This window comes from Macaca nemestrina, chromosome 2 (genome assembly GCF_043159975.1).
Source record: "Macaca nemestrina isolate mMacNem1 chromosome 2, mMacNem.hap1, whole genome shotgun sequence".
NCBI classification, from domain to species: Eukaryota; Metazoa; Chordata; class Mammalia; order Primates; family Cercopithecidae; genus Macaca; species Macaca nemestrina.
In genome coordinates, this window is record NC_092126.1 from 88,635,390 (window position 1) to 88,648,638 (window position 13,249).

Genomic DNA, 13,249 nt, shown 5'->3' on the forward strand with positions numbered 1-13,249 from the left:
TTTTTCTGTAAACTGTTTTGCTGTTTCTTTAGTTTTTATATTTTATACTTCAGAAAATTCTATTGGTATTCCATATAAAACTTTAAACTTTCAGAGAACAAAAGAAGGTTAACAACTTCACAATACCTGTTCATCTAAAAGCAATAGCTATTATGCTATTATGCATGAAAAGAAGCCCCAAAGAGTATACTGCGAAATGCTAACATTATATAATAGAATTATAAATGATAGGTTGCTTTTCTGAGGCCAAAAATGTTAGCAATACTGTCGTTATACATGCTAAAATCCATTTTTTAAACAATGGGGTTTATTATTCAAAATTCATATATATGATCTTTTTGTGGTTCATATTTGTGATGATTTGGTTTTCAGGCCAATGTATGAGATTTACCTCCTTCAAACCTTGTTAGCACATTGGCACATTTCAATTGTCTGACATAACAAATCTACAAATGGGCACAATATTTCAGCATTATAACCACTATATAAACATTTTAAGTAAAATGGGCTAATACTGATGCTCAAAAAATGACCTATTGGGTTATTTCTAGAATTATATTATTAATCTGGTTTGTGTGGATGATTAAGGACCTTTTCAACATCTGAAGAAAATTATTATCCTTCTCTACAGAAAGTTAAATGTATACAAACATTTTTGCATATAATCCCCATGAACTTCACATCTCCTGAATCCACTTTTTCATTCATTTACAAATATTTATGAAACAAACAAACAAAACAAAAGCAAACAGCAGCTAGATAAGTAAACCAAAATTAAAATCCCTGCTCCTAAGAAATATACCTACATATTCCCATAGTGGAACAAAATTAGCATAAATAAAAGCAAATCTGAAAATAGCATTATACTCAAATTAATACCAATCACAAAATGCCATAATATTAATTACTTTGATACAAATTTGCCTTCCCAAAATAAATGTCATAGCAGAACATAGCAGTTATATCCAGAGTATGTTGGAGAGCTCTGACCTGAGAATATAAATTTTGGATTCATCCTAGATGAAATTACTAGGGGATTGCGTGTAGAGTACAGAAAAGCTCTAAGACTTTTGAGGCACTCCTACCTTTAGAAACTGGGATAAAAGGTACAATTATAGAAGGAGACCAAGGAGGAGTGGCCAAAAAAATAATAGAAAAACAAGTGAATCTTATAACCAGAGGCCAAGTGGATAAAACATTTCAAAGAGGAAGTAATCAACTGTATCAACTGCTGGTAATGGGTAAAGAAAAGGAGAACTGGATTTAGCAACGTGGAAGTCATTGATGATCTTAACAAAACCATTTTAGAAGATTAGTACAAGCAAAAGCTGGATTAGAAGGCATTTGAAATAAAATGAGATGTAATAAATTGGCGATATGTGGTGGTGTCAGAGGCATTTGAACCAGAGTGACTCCACCTTGAGTAAGGGCTAGTAAAATGAGGCTGGGACTTGCTAGGGCCACATGCGCGGAAAGTTAGGCATTCCTAGTCTCTTGATGTTTATGGTTAAAGGAAGAGATTGATAATGTTTACTCAACAGACCCAGACTTGGGAGTGTTCCAATATCAGGATATGTTGAGAACAAAGGTTTTCCTAATTTTGCTTTAAAGACAACAATATTGATTCTTGCAAAATATAGTAATTAAGAAAATTAATCCTTTATCACAAACCCTTGTAGCAGAGCACATCCCCCCATGATCTTTTTTATCCTGTATATAAACAATCATTGTACTAGGGCAGACATGTTCCTCCTCTTACTTTAGGAAATGTCCTGCTCTGTCTATGGAGTAGCTGTTCTTTCACCACTTTACTTTCTTAATAAACTTGCTTTTGATTTGCACTGTGGACTCGCCCTTAATTTTTTCTTGTATAAGATCCAAGAATCCTCTCTTGGGGGTCTGGATGGGGACCCCTTTCCTGTAACAATGGTATAGGTGGAAAAAAAAATATGGAGTCAAGGAAGTGTAGCATGTTTTTATTTTGTTGACAGTGATCTAGTGGAGAGGTAAAATTTGCTAACGGAAGAGAGTAAAGGGAGAATCACTGCGCTAGTTTTCAAGCACAAGGATTGAGGACTTTGCATTAGTTAGGAACTGTCATAGTCTATTCAGGCAGTTATAAGAAAATACCATAGATTGGATGGCTTATCAACAACAGTAATTTATTTCTTACAATTCTGGAGGCTGATATCTGAGATCAAGGCATCAGCAGTTTCGCTGCTTGGTGAGGGTTCGTTTCTGGCTTCAAAGTTGGCCATCTTTTTGCTATTAACTTAACATGGAAGAAAGGTTGAGGGAGCTGTCTTGTGTTTCTTTTAAAAGGGTACTAATTTAATTTTTTAGGGTTCTGGCCTCATGAACTAATCAATTCTAAAAGATTCCACCTCCTAATACCATCACTTTAGGAGTTAGATTTAAACATGTGAATTTTGGGGGGACATAACATTCGACCAAAGCAGGAACACAGTAGTCCATCCATGAAAATGTGAAGGGAGGCAGAACACACAGCAGATGGGTAACCTTGGTGTTGGGGTTCCTTGGCAAGTTTCTTTAGATTAGAAAAGCATAAAATAACCGGTTTTTTTTAGGGGGGTAAGAAAATGAAAAATCATGAAAATATAAGTTTTTGGGGGCAGCATTAAGAGCCTAGAAGAGATACATATTATAAATTAGATAATTCACCATAATTTTGGATTTTTTCCAGCCTTCAGAGGGGCATGCAAATGTAGGGGAGAAAAGATTTCTTTCTTCACTTATCACTAGGTTGATGGTTGAGATGCCTATAACAAAAGACACATTAACAAGTGTGAACTCAAAATATCTAAGATAGGTCTCAGTCCACTTAGAAAGTTTATTTTTCAACATTAATGATGCACCCATGACGCAGACTCAGACATCAATTTATGTATGTAATATATGTACATTGGTTTGTTACAGAAAGGCGGGACCACTTGAAGGAGGGAGGGGACTTCCAGGTCACAGGTAGATAAGACACAAAAAGTTGCAATCTTTTTAGTTTCTGATTAGCCTTTCACTCAATAAACAATTTACAGGAATAATCACTTATGCCTTAGTCTGGTTTAGTGAAAAAGTACGGCAAGGGCAGAAATCAGATATGCATTTGTCTCATGTGAGCAGAGGGATGACTAAGTTCTGTCTCTCCTTTGTCCACAAGGAATTTCCTTGTGAGGGAGGTATGTAGCTTTTTTCCAGTCTTTGTAGCTACATATATAGGAATAGAATGGGAGGCAGGTTTGCCTGACACAGTTCTCAGCTTGACTTTCCCTTTGGCTAAGTGATTTGAATGTCCTGAGATTTATTTTCCTCTCACACATGAGAAAGGCATGCGAATTTATGTAAGTTTTGCATGACACAGGAGCCTTCAGAAATAAAGACCCAAAGAAAGAGGGAAATGTGTGTACTTTTATGCTAAGTTTGATGAAGAGTTCAGAAGTATGATTAGAAGAAAAAAGATATGATCTAATTGCAATAAGTTGGGGGCGATTTAGTAAGATCTCTGTTCAGATTATTCTCAGTGTCTCTATCTCTTTGAGGACAAGTATGTTTCTTTTCTCCAGGTGTAGGGAGGGTGTCTCTGGAATAAAAGTTTTGTCTTACTTCAAAGGAAGGTCAGACAATTCTTTTTTTTCAGACAGAGTTTCGTTCTCATTGCCCAGGCTGTAGTGCAGTGTTGGGGCACAATCTCAGCTCACTGCAATCTCCGCCTCCTGAGTTCAAGTGATTCTCCTGCCTCAGCCTCCCAAGTAACTGGGATTACAGGCATGCACCACCACACCTGGCTAATTTTTATATTTTAGTAGAGATGGGGTTTCACCATGTTGGCCAGGCTCTCCTTGAACTCCTGATCTTAGGTAATCCACCTGCCTTGGCCTCCCAAAGTACCGGGATTACAGGCATGAGCCACCATGCCCGGCCCAGACAATTCTTTTATGGCCTACTTCAGGGTAGAGGGCCAGGAGAAGGTCAAAGACACTGTCTTGCTTCTATCGCTTCCTCAATTGCAAGGTGCCATATTTTGGGGTAGGGTGTCCTGAACCCTATCACGGGCATAGAACAGGCAGAGTTGTGTTTAACCAGGGCTAGACCTTTTCTGAGAGAAGGACAATGAACTGCATAGGATTAAGGAAACTGGATGTACATAAAGGATGTATGTAATGAATGCATTATGATGGACTAAAGTATCGTAACTGGGGTTGGAACAAAGTGAGGTTACGAAGGGAGTGAAGGCTAGTGAAAAGGAGGTAGGACCAACAGACTTCGTGTCACGATGAGATTGAAGAATTGACAACACGTGAGCTGACAAGGCAGGAAGTGGTGGTCAGCAAGTTGGATTTGTGAAAATGAGATCATAGAGTGCAGACATTGGTAAGGACAGTGTCCAGGCCAGTGTATGACCATGAGAGTGTGGTACGTGGTTGCTAGAAGAAAAGAGGCTAAGGAAAATAGAGTATCTCTATGTGGATATTGAAATTGCAAAGAATTAAGAGTTGTGTAAGAGTGAGTGATGATGAGTCAGGAGATAAAAATCTTCAAAGAATGAGTGGTGATCTAGAAACGCCCTATATTATTCTTCTAGGGTTGGTGGTTCAAAAGCAAAGGGTGAAAAAGCACTGCTGCCTACGAGAGCTAAAATGCAAGTGATATCATTATGGGAGAACCAGGTTTCCATTAAAGCAAGAAGGAAAAGAAAATATTCTCAGAATAGGCCAGGGAAATTAATAACTCTTTCTTTAATAGTTATATCTAAGTGTGTGTCATCACAGGAGGAACAAAACAAAACAGAACAACAATGATTCTATGGAGACTTTCACTCCAAGCCAGACACCACTATATCTAGATGAATCTGTCCCTAAAATCCAAGGTTCTCAAATGGATGATCCGGAGTACTTTGGCTTCTTATAGTTATATCAGACTTCTGCCAAAGATGAAGAATGTTTTCTTTGGTTGTTGGTTGTTGTATGTGCCTAGTTTTTTTTGGATGTGAAATTCCTTGGGTCTTCCTGTCACTTTCACTCAGAAAGGTGAGGCCAGACTTGAGATGTACCCATATTAGAAAAAACAAAGCAAAGCAAAACAAAATGTAACCAAACAAAATAGGCCAAAAAATTATTTTACCATGTCCTATGTGTTCGATAAAATTAATATAAATTTACACCTGTAAACTACACATTTTTATATTTTACTTTTCATGACTTAAAATAATCATGGTCAAAGATTATTCAAATATTTGCTAAATTGTAGGCATCAGTTCTATTTTAGTTATACCTTACTTCTAAAAATGGAATACACTAAAGGTCTAATGTGTGAATAATGGAAACCACTTATCAACACCTAAATAAATATTGCAGTTTTAATTTTAGCTACAATGCTAGATAAGTTCATTAGCTAAACAGAACTCTTGTACTGTGTTAAATGAAACATAGAATTTTACTGCTTAATACAAGCTTAAATTGTTGATATTTTTCTTATTTTCATGAGAGTTCACAGTGATTGCTCTTAAATTCTCAATTACGGTGAAAAAAAAAAAGTGACCTTCAAGGCTGAACTATAAAATACTGTTTCTCCTTACTGCAAACAGTATAAATACGAAGGTCTCTGAAACCCAATTGCATTTTCAATGGTGTAATTTTTACCACTTGACAACCGGCCATCTTGCTTATTTATTACACTAGTTTACAGTAGCAGCAGACCATTCTCAACCATTCTCACAACCACCAGAAAGAAGGATAATTTACCAGTGAATAATTTGTTTGGGTTGATTTATTGGATGGTTCTTGAAAGCTCATTTTGACTGAGTGACCTTGGCTCTTAATATTTGGTCAATGCCAAGCACATAATGGAGAATGAATATTTATTTGTGGTATATGGAGATATAGTGTAAATAGTGATGGATAAGATAGTCGATACACTTCAGATGTATTAATACTTGTGACAAAAAATAAATCCAATTTTCCTCTGGTATCCATGGAGAATTGGTTCTCAAATACCAAAATCCATGAATGTTCAAGTTCTTCATATAAAATGGTGTAGTATTTGCATATAACCTGTGCACATCCTCTAACACACTTGAGATCATCTCTAGATTACTTATAATATCTAACTCAATATAAATGCTATGGAAATAGTTGTTATACTGAATTGCTTAGGAAATAATGACAAGAAAAAACAGTCTGCATATGATAGTACAGAAACCATTTTTTTCACAAGTATTTTCAACCTACAGTTGCTAACTGTATGTCCAAAAACTGCATTTAGAGTGCAGTGATACTAGTTTGCAGGGGCAGAGGAAGGTATCAGAAACAAATAAAATACAACCCTATCCTTGAACCTTAGAGCAGACTAAAGAGTAAGTGCATAATAATCTTACTAAATTTGCTGTTTCTTACCTTCTCCACTTCTTCATGTCTAAAACAGCACTTTAAAACAATTAATGTCTGTGTAATTCTGATGTTTCTTGCTTAATATATACTATATTTGTTCATCAGATTTCTTAAATGGCATTATCATAAAGACTTCATATGACCAAATAAAGTAAAAGTCATTTTCATTTGATCTAGCTATGTACGCATTTATTTAGTGCAAGCCAGACTCAGCAGGAAACATAATTTTGAACTGTGTGGCTTATTGCCACCTCCTGATTATCTCACTAAATGTAAAATAGTTGCTGGCAGCATTTCCTCCTGTTCTTTGAATAACTGACAATGAGAATTTGGTCTGACTTTTTTCTTTTTTTATTAGCTCTGATAATTCATTAGCATCAATCACTTCATTTTTGAAGAAAGGATAGTATTTCAAGGTGATGATCACACTAAGGAAAGCATTCTGTGTCCTGTTAGATTTGTAGTTTCAATTTTTAAGTGTCACTTGTTTTTTGTTTTTTTTTTTAAACAGTTGCAAGTGATTGAGATCTATCTCATATGTTTTTTCTTTCTGAAAAATAAAAAGTGAGTTTCCCAACCAGCAAAATTAAGTTATACACTATATAGATTGCATGATTCTATTTCAATTTTGATTTAATTACTATCAATTCCAGCTCTGGACTGGCCAGTAGATAGTGAAGTACACTGGGTCCTCAATCCTGTCACCTCCCTCAGAAGTCCAAGGCAGCCTGACTAAAATCCAGACAGTTCCAATAAAAGATTTTGTTCCCATGGGAATTCTGCATCATGTTAGATTTCTAGCAGTTTGGCCTGAGCTGGCATTTCTAAAGCTTAGCTTTTTCATTTGACAAGGACTTCAACTCTAAAGCATTCAGTGAGAAGTATCTTATCTTGTTTGCTCAAATAAATAGAGAAATTTAATAAAAGGTTAGCCATCTATTGGGGGCAAGTGCCTAAAACTACATTTATTCTCAATCCCCATTACATTTTTATATAGATGGTTCCAGGAATTCTCTCAAATGCCAAAATCCATGAATGTTCAAGTTCTTCATAAACAATAGTGTAGGATTTGCATATGACCTGTGCACATCCTCTAACACACTTTAGATCATGTCTAGATTACTTATAATATCTAAAGCAATGTAAATGCTATGGAAATAGTTGGCATACTGATTTGGTAATCCACACTTAGTTCAAAAAAGTATTTGAGGCAGCTGGCTCTTTAAGTCTCATTGTCTCCCCATTGTCAGAGTATGTCTTCAAAACTAGTTTTTCTTTCTCACCATTTCTCTTTGAACTCATATTTATTATCACCTAATGTCCCTTAATTATTATCGTAAGCACGTTGTTCCTTTTTCCCTTTTATTTATCTTCTGCCTCACAATTGGTTGCTATTCACATGGCTTCCCACTGTGATCATCATTTCCTTCTCCAATCTGAGTACTTCATCCAAATTCCTTTGAAGTTTTCTTCTGAGTTACCTACATTTTATATGTGACACTACATTGATTGAAATTGGTGAGTAACATTTTTCCAATTCTCCCATCATAATAGTGGCCTATTCTATTGTAACCTTTTTTTCCTAAGGTGTATTTTTAGGATAAAACCTGTGCCCATGACAGAATAGTGCCATAATCCATTATGCTATGATTGTTGCCTCACTGGCACACTTTTAAAAATGTTTGTTGGTTTCTTTGTTTGTGTAAAGATACTTTTAATCTTACTTGTAACAGAACATAAAGTACCCTTGCCTTGATGTTGGTTAATTTTATTTAAGCCTTTTTTTCTTTTTCAGTTTCCTGTTGTAGCCAATATACAATTAGACTCACATGTGCTATTAAATATACAATTTCAACTTTCTGCCTCAGGAGAATGATAGGAAAAACTCCACCTAAATTTAATTCATTCAGGAATGTTTTTGCTCATTTTTTTCCCAAGCAGCCGGTAGCCAGATCATGTAGTCACAAATAAAACACACTGACAACATAGGTCACAAAAGAGCCCATGATTATATTTCTGCAAAAAATGGACAGACAATTTAGGGAACCCACTGCATGCAATGAGTTGAAAGTCTTGCTAGATTTGCATCTGCATTGGCTGCCTGGATTATTGGATAATCTTTAGAATGCAGAAATATGTTGCTTATTTTGTTTTAAAGTAACCAATCTAATCCTTCTAAACCTATCACTTTGGCATCTTTGCAATAAGATTTCTGTTTTATTCAGTTTAGCTACAATTACACATTGTTTTCTGGCATATTTCACCCTTAAATAATATCTTTTTATCTGTGCATTATAAAATCTATGTTAGATTATTTGAGTATCAATAGTGCAATCGCTCTCACATTTTTTCACTACCTGAGTTGTTTGTTTAACATCTTTAAATCACCAGCTGAGATGATTCATTGTGATTCATACTAAAAAAAGCAGCATGAAGAATAGAAAATGTATGATAAAAAGGACCGCTGTTGACTCTGGCTGAAATCACATTGGCAATTTCTTTTCTTTTCTTTAGTGATACCACAAGGTATTTTTAAGATGACATTAGGTAACATACATTTTCCCCCCAAATAATCTTCTACTCTTTTAACCACTGTATTATGCAGAAAATAAATCATACTTTCTCTTGTCACTATAAATCAGTGAAGTCTAAGCTATGATTGTGCAATTGTTAGCACCTTTAAAACTGTGGTAAGCTCATCCACAGGATAATAGGTTCTGGGAAATACTATTAAAGAAAAAGGCTACGTTTGTTTGATACAAAAATGTTGTTTTAGAGGATGACCAGTACATTTCACTTTTAATTTAAAATAAAATTGAGTACACCTTTAAAAATACAGCCAAAAAAAAAAAAAAAAAAAAAAAAAACCAGAAAAATTGAAGTAAACTAAAATTTAAAACTTGTTGGAGTATGAAAGTCCAAAGAGATCATAATAATAAGCAGTAAAATCACTCTTTACAACAGGAAAATTATAGGCTGGGTGTGGTGGCTCATATCTGTAACTCCACCACTATAGGAGGCTGAGACAGGAGGATCACTTGAGGCTAGGAGTTCAAGATGAACCTGGACAAAAGAGTAAGACACCATCTTTGAAATAAAACTTTAAAAATTAGCTAGACATGGTTGTGCAAGCCTTTGGCTGTAGATACTTGGAAGGTTGAGGTAGAAGGATCTCTTGAGCTCAGGAGATCGACCCTGCAGTGAGCTGTGATTGTACTACTGTACTCCAGACTGGGAAACAGAGCCAGACCTGTCAAGAAAGAAAGGGAAGGGGAGGGAAGGGGTAGAGGGGGAGAGGAGGAGGGAGGGAGAGGGAAGGGGGTGGATGGGGGCGGGGGAGGGGGACGGAGGGAGAGGGGAGGGAGAGGAGAGGGGAGGGGGAGGAGGAGGGAAAGGAAGGTTTTAAATTTTTCCAGGAGGTTGGGGAACAACTTAAATGCCCAGGAGTTTATGCTAAGTTGAAACTAATTGTCTTAGTTCATTTTGTGCTGCTAATAACAGAATACCCAAAACTGGGTAATTTATAAAGAACAAAAATTTATTTCTCAGCATTTCGGAGGTTTGGAAGTCTAAGATCAAGGAGCTGGCAGGTTCAGTGCCTGGTAAGGGCCCAGTTTCTGCTTGTAAGAAGGCTATATCCTTTGGAGGAGGGGAATACTGTTTCCAACATGGCAGAAGAGGGGAAAACAAAGAGAGAACCCACTCCTGAAAGCCACTTTCTAAAGGCATTAAACCCACCCATGAGAGCAGAGCCCCCAAGGCCTAATCACCTCTCAAAGGCTCCACCTTCCAGTGCCATTACACTGACAATTAATTTTCAATGTAAGTTTTGGAGAGGACAAATTTATCCATAGCATGCATCAAGCTATTTACTACTTCAGGTAAAATGTAGTTTGTGCTGATCCCAGGTTCTGGTAGGTAGCAGCATGTGTAAATTCAGTAGATACAGTCATTACTGTAGTCAATGGCCTAACCCAGAAGTCTTAGAAGCTTTAAGTGGATAGTGGATAAGCCATTATGAAATGACTTTGAGCTTGTGACATGCTGTTGGAAGGTGTTTTAGGATACTGTAGCAAGGGTCTTCAGAAGGAATAAGATTTCTGGGAAGAAGTTTGTCACTTTAGAGGCTACTCCAAGAAGCTCCAGATACTGTGTTAAGTTCCTTGCATTTGTTATAATATTTTAACTTACTCTAGCTCAATGAGCTGAGCTGAGGATGAAGTCCAATTTAGAGATTAAGACACTGAGCCTCAGAAGAGTTTGTGTCTTAACCAGATGTATAATTAGTGGGAGAATTGGGGCTTGAATCTAGGTCCATCAGATTCCAAATCCCCTCAACCTCTCTGCTACACCACACTGCCTCATGAACTGTCTTGAGGGCAGGATGTTGCAGGATGATGGTTGGCTAGAAGGCAAAAGATTCCCTGAGTAGAAGGCATTTGTTTTCCCCAGAACATCTTAAAGTCTTTCCTGAATTGACTGGCCTAGATCTCAATATCTATTTTGATATCTATTGACTAACATTTATCTCTCTCTTCTTCTCTCCCTGCCTCCCTCTCTCCCTCCTTCCTTCTTTCTTCCTCTTTAATTAATATTAATACTTCTTACAATATCCAGCTCCATTCTTTCCATAACAAGCCAGAAAAATGGGAGGATTTGGGTTAGAGGTAGATTCATCCTCTAGAATAGTGAGGACTAAGGGATGAGGATGGAAAGACATTAATATTTTTTAAAAATGGAACACTCTCACTCAGCTGCTTTAATTGTAGATAATATTCCATAATTTTCAAGAGTTCATTTAAGATGTCCTGGATTTTCAGGCAGTTTCATGATATATCTCTCAAGGTTTACTTCTTCCCTGGACACTTGTCAGATCATTCTTATACACAACGAGCTCTTCAGTCATCCTCATGTGTATTTATTTCATATGACACTTATTGTATAATTAGATGTATATGTACATTTGTATCCTAGATCAGGAATTTATTAAGGTTAAAAATTTAATCTTACATATCTTTCCTTCCTTCTCAATACTTTCAGAATAACATACAAAATAGGACTCAGTAAATACCTACTGAACACAGGTATTTTACTTTGAGATGAGGGGAAACAGAACAAATGCAAATTGTTTTTGTTTGAAATTTGTAAGTTCATTTCATTTGTCTCAAATAATATCAAGAGAGTTTCAGTAGACAGTCAACTACATTGTATTATATTAAGCTTGATTTTTAATATTTGCAATAAATCAGCATGTTCTACCGTACTATAAAAATTTATTAATGGTTCACTTTTCACCAGGAGCAATGATCTAAAAGAATCACTTTTTAAAGTTCACTGTTTAATTCCTTTATCCTTTCTGTTATTTCTTTCCTTGTTCTTCAGAAGTTTGAGATAGCAGCCCATGGGGAAAAATGGCACTCAATTTATAAACACAGAAAAATAAAATTAGAAATCCTTATTAAAGTCTATATAAGGAGTAAAATAGAATATGATACATTGGGTTGGGGGGGCACAGGTTGAAGAAGTGATAAAGAGTAACATTTCTGAAGAAAAAAAAATCAGTAAAGTTGTTACAGTACTTTTTCCATGCCTTAAAAAAATGGGTTTGTAGTAACTTGCGTTTAGTTTGTGTTCTCTAATAACACAAACTTGTGTAAATCGTGATTTATACACTTAGAAACTTACATAATTATTTTCTCCAAGGAACCTGAAGGACAGTAGTGGTAAATAATTTATTCATGACCACACTGATAGCAATTAAGTAAACCAGACTGTAATCAATCTTTTGAATATCAAGTCCTTGGTCTGTAAACTCCATGTATATAATTTTAAAAATAATTGTATTAATCCTCTCTGAGAGAAATATCTAGTTTTCCATTAATTTTCTTTGTTCAAATGTACTTATTATTTTTTAAACCTGAACTGTGAAGAGCCTCAGTTTGTCCTCTTTTCTCTGAAATTCACCATGCCTTAAGTAAAGTTTTATATAATCGCAGTTTTTATGGAGTTTTTGTAGGGCATATTTTATTTCAATTTAGTTTAATTTAACTTATCATCACACTAGCCTCTTTTCTTTTAAATATTTTTCTTTTATTTTGCAATTATAATGGATTTTTAGTAAGAAAATAAAGGAAATAGCAGTTGTTGATGCTTATTATGCACCAAACATCTCCTTGAATGATTTTGTAGACATTGTTTAATATAATACATTCAAATAAAGACATCTCATAATTCAACATTCACTCAACAAATATATTAATAAATGACTACCATAAAACAGATATTGTGCTACAATCTGGGGATACAAAGAGAAATAAAATGTATTTTCTGATTATATAGGGTTCTTTCCAGTCAGAAAGAGTAGAGAGGGCAGATAAGGATCAAAATATTGCAGCTGCTATGATAAAAGTATGTAAGTTAATTATTCATTGATTAAATGGTACAACTGGCACTTTTAGGTGCTAGGGAAATGGCAGTGAATAAAAGACACAAACCTTTTCCTTAACAGAACCGATATTCTAGTAGGGATCCTAAGGAGCATAAAAGACCAATCATTTGGGGTCACAAAAACTTAAATAGGAAAGGTAACATTTCTTTCTGGTCTGATTTAAAAGAACAAGCAAGCTCTAATTGGCAGAGAAATGGCTACTAGAAATCTTTGGAGCATCATTTATATATCAAAATGATTGAGTGAACATTGAAGATAGAGCTACTTTTCAATTTGTAACCTCATACCCTTGAAGTAATGCATACGGTGTGTTGTGAGTGGCTAGTTTCCACTATCAGGGTCCTTTCTGGAGCCAGTCAGTTCCTAAAGCTGTCAGTTCTCTACGTCTGTACTACCATGA

General features: G+C 35.6%; 1 protein-coding gene and 1 non-coding gene across 11 annotated transcripts in view; both read left to right on the forward strand.

Annotated features, from left to right (window-relative positions):
• Positions 1–13,249, forward strand: part of LOC105489997 (N-acetylated alpha-linked acidic dipeptidase like 2) — a 1,462,458-nt gene that overhangs the window by 1,395,925 nt on the left and 53,284 nt on the right. The window lies entirely within an intron of this gene.
• LOC112428066 (small nucleolar RNA U13) lies at positions 333–438 on the forward strand. Its single transcript, XR_003019933.1, has one exon. It is a non-coding gene; the product is annotated as a small nucleolar RNA U13 (small nucleolar RNA).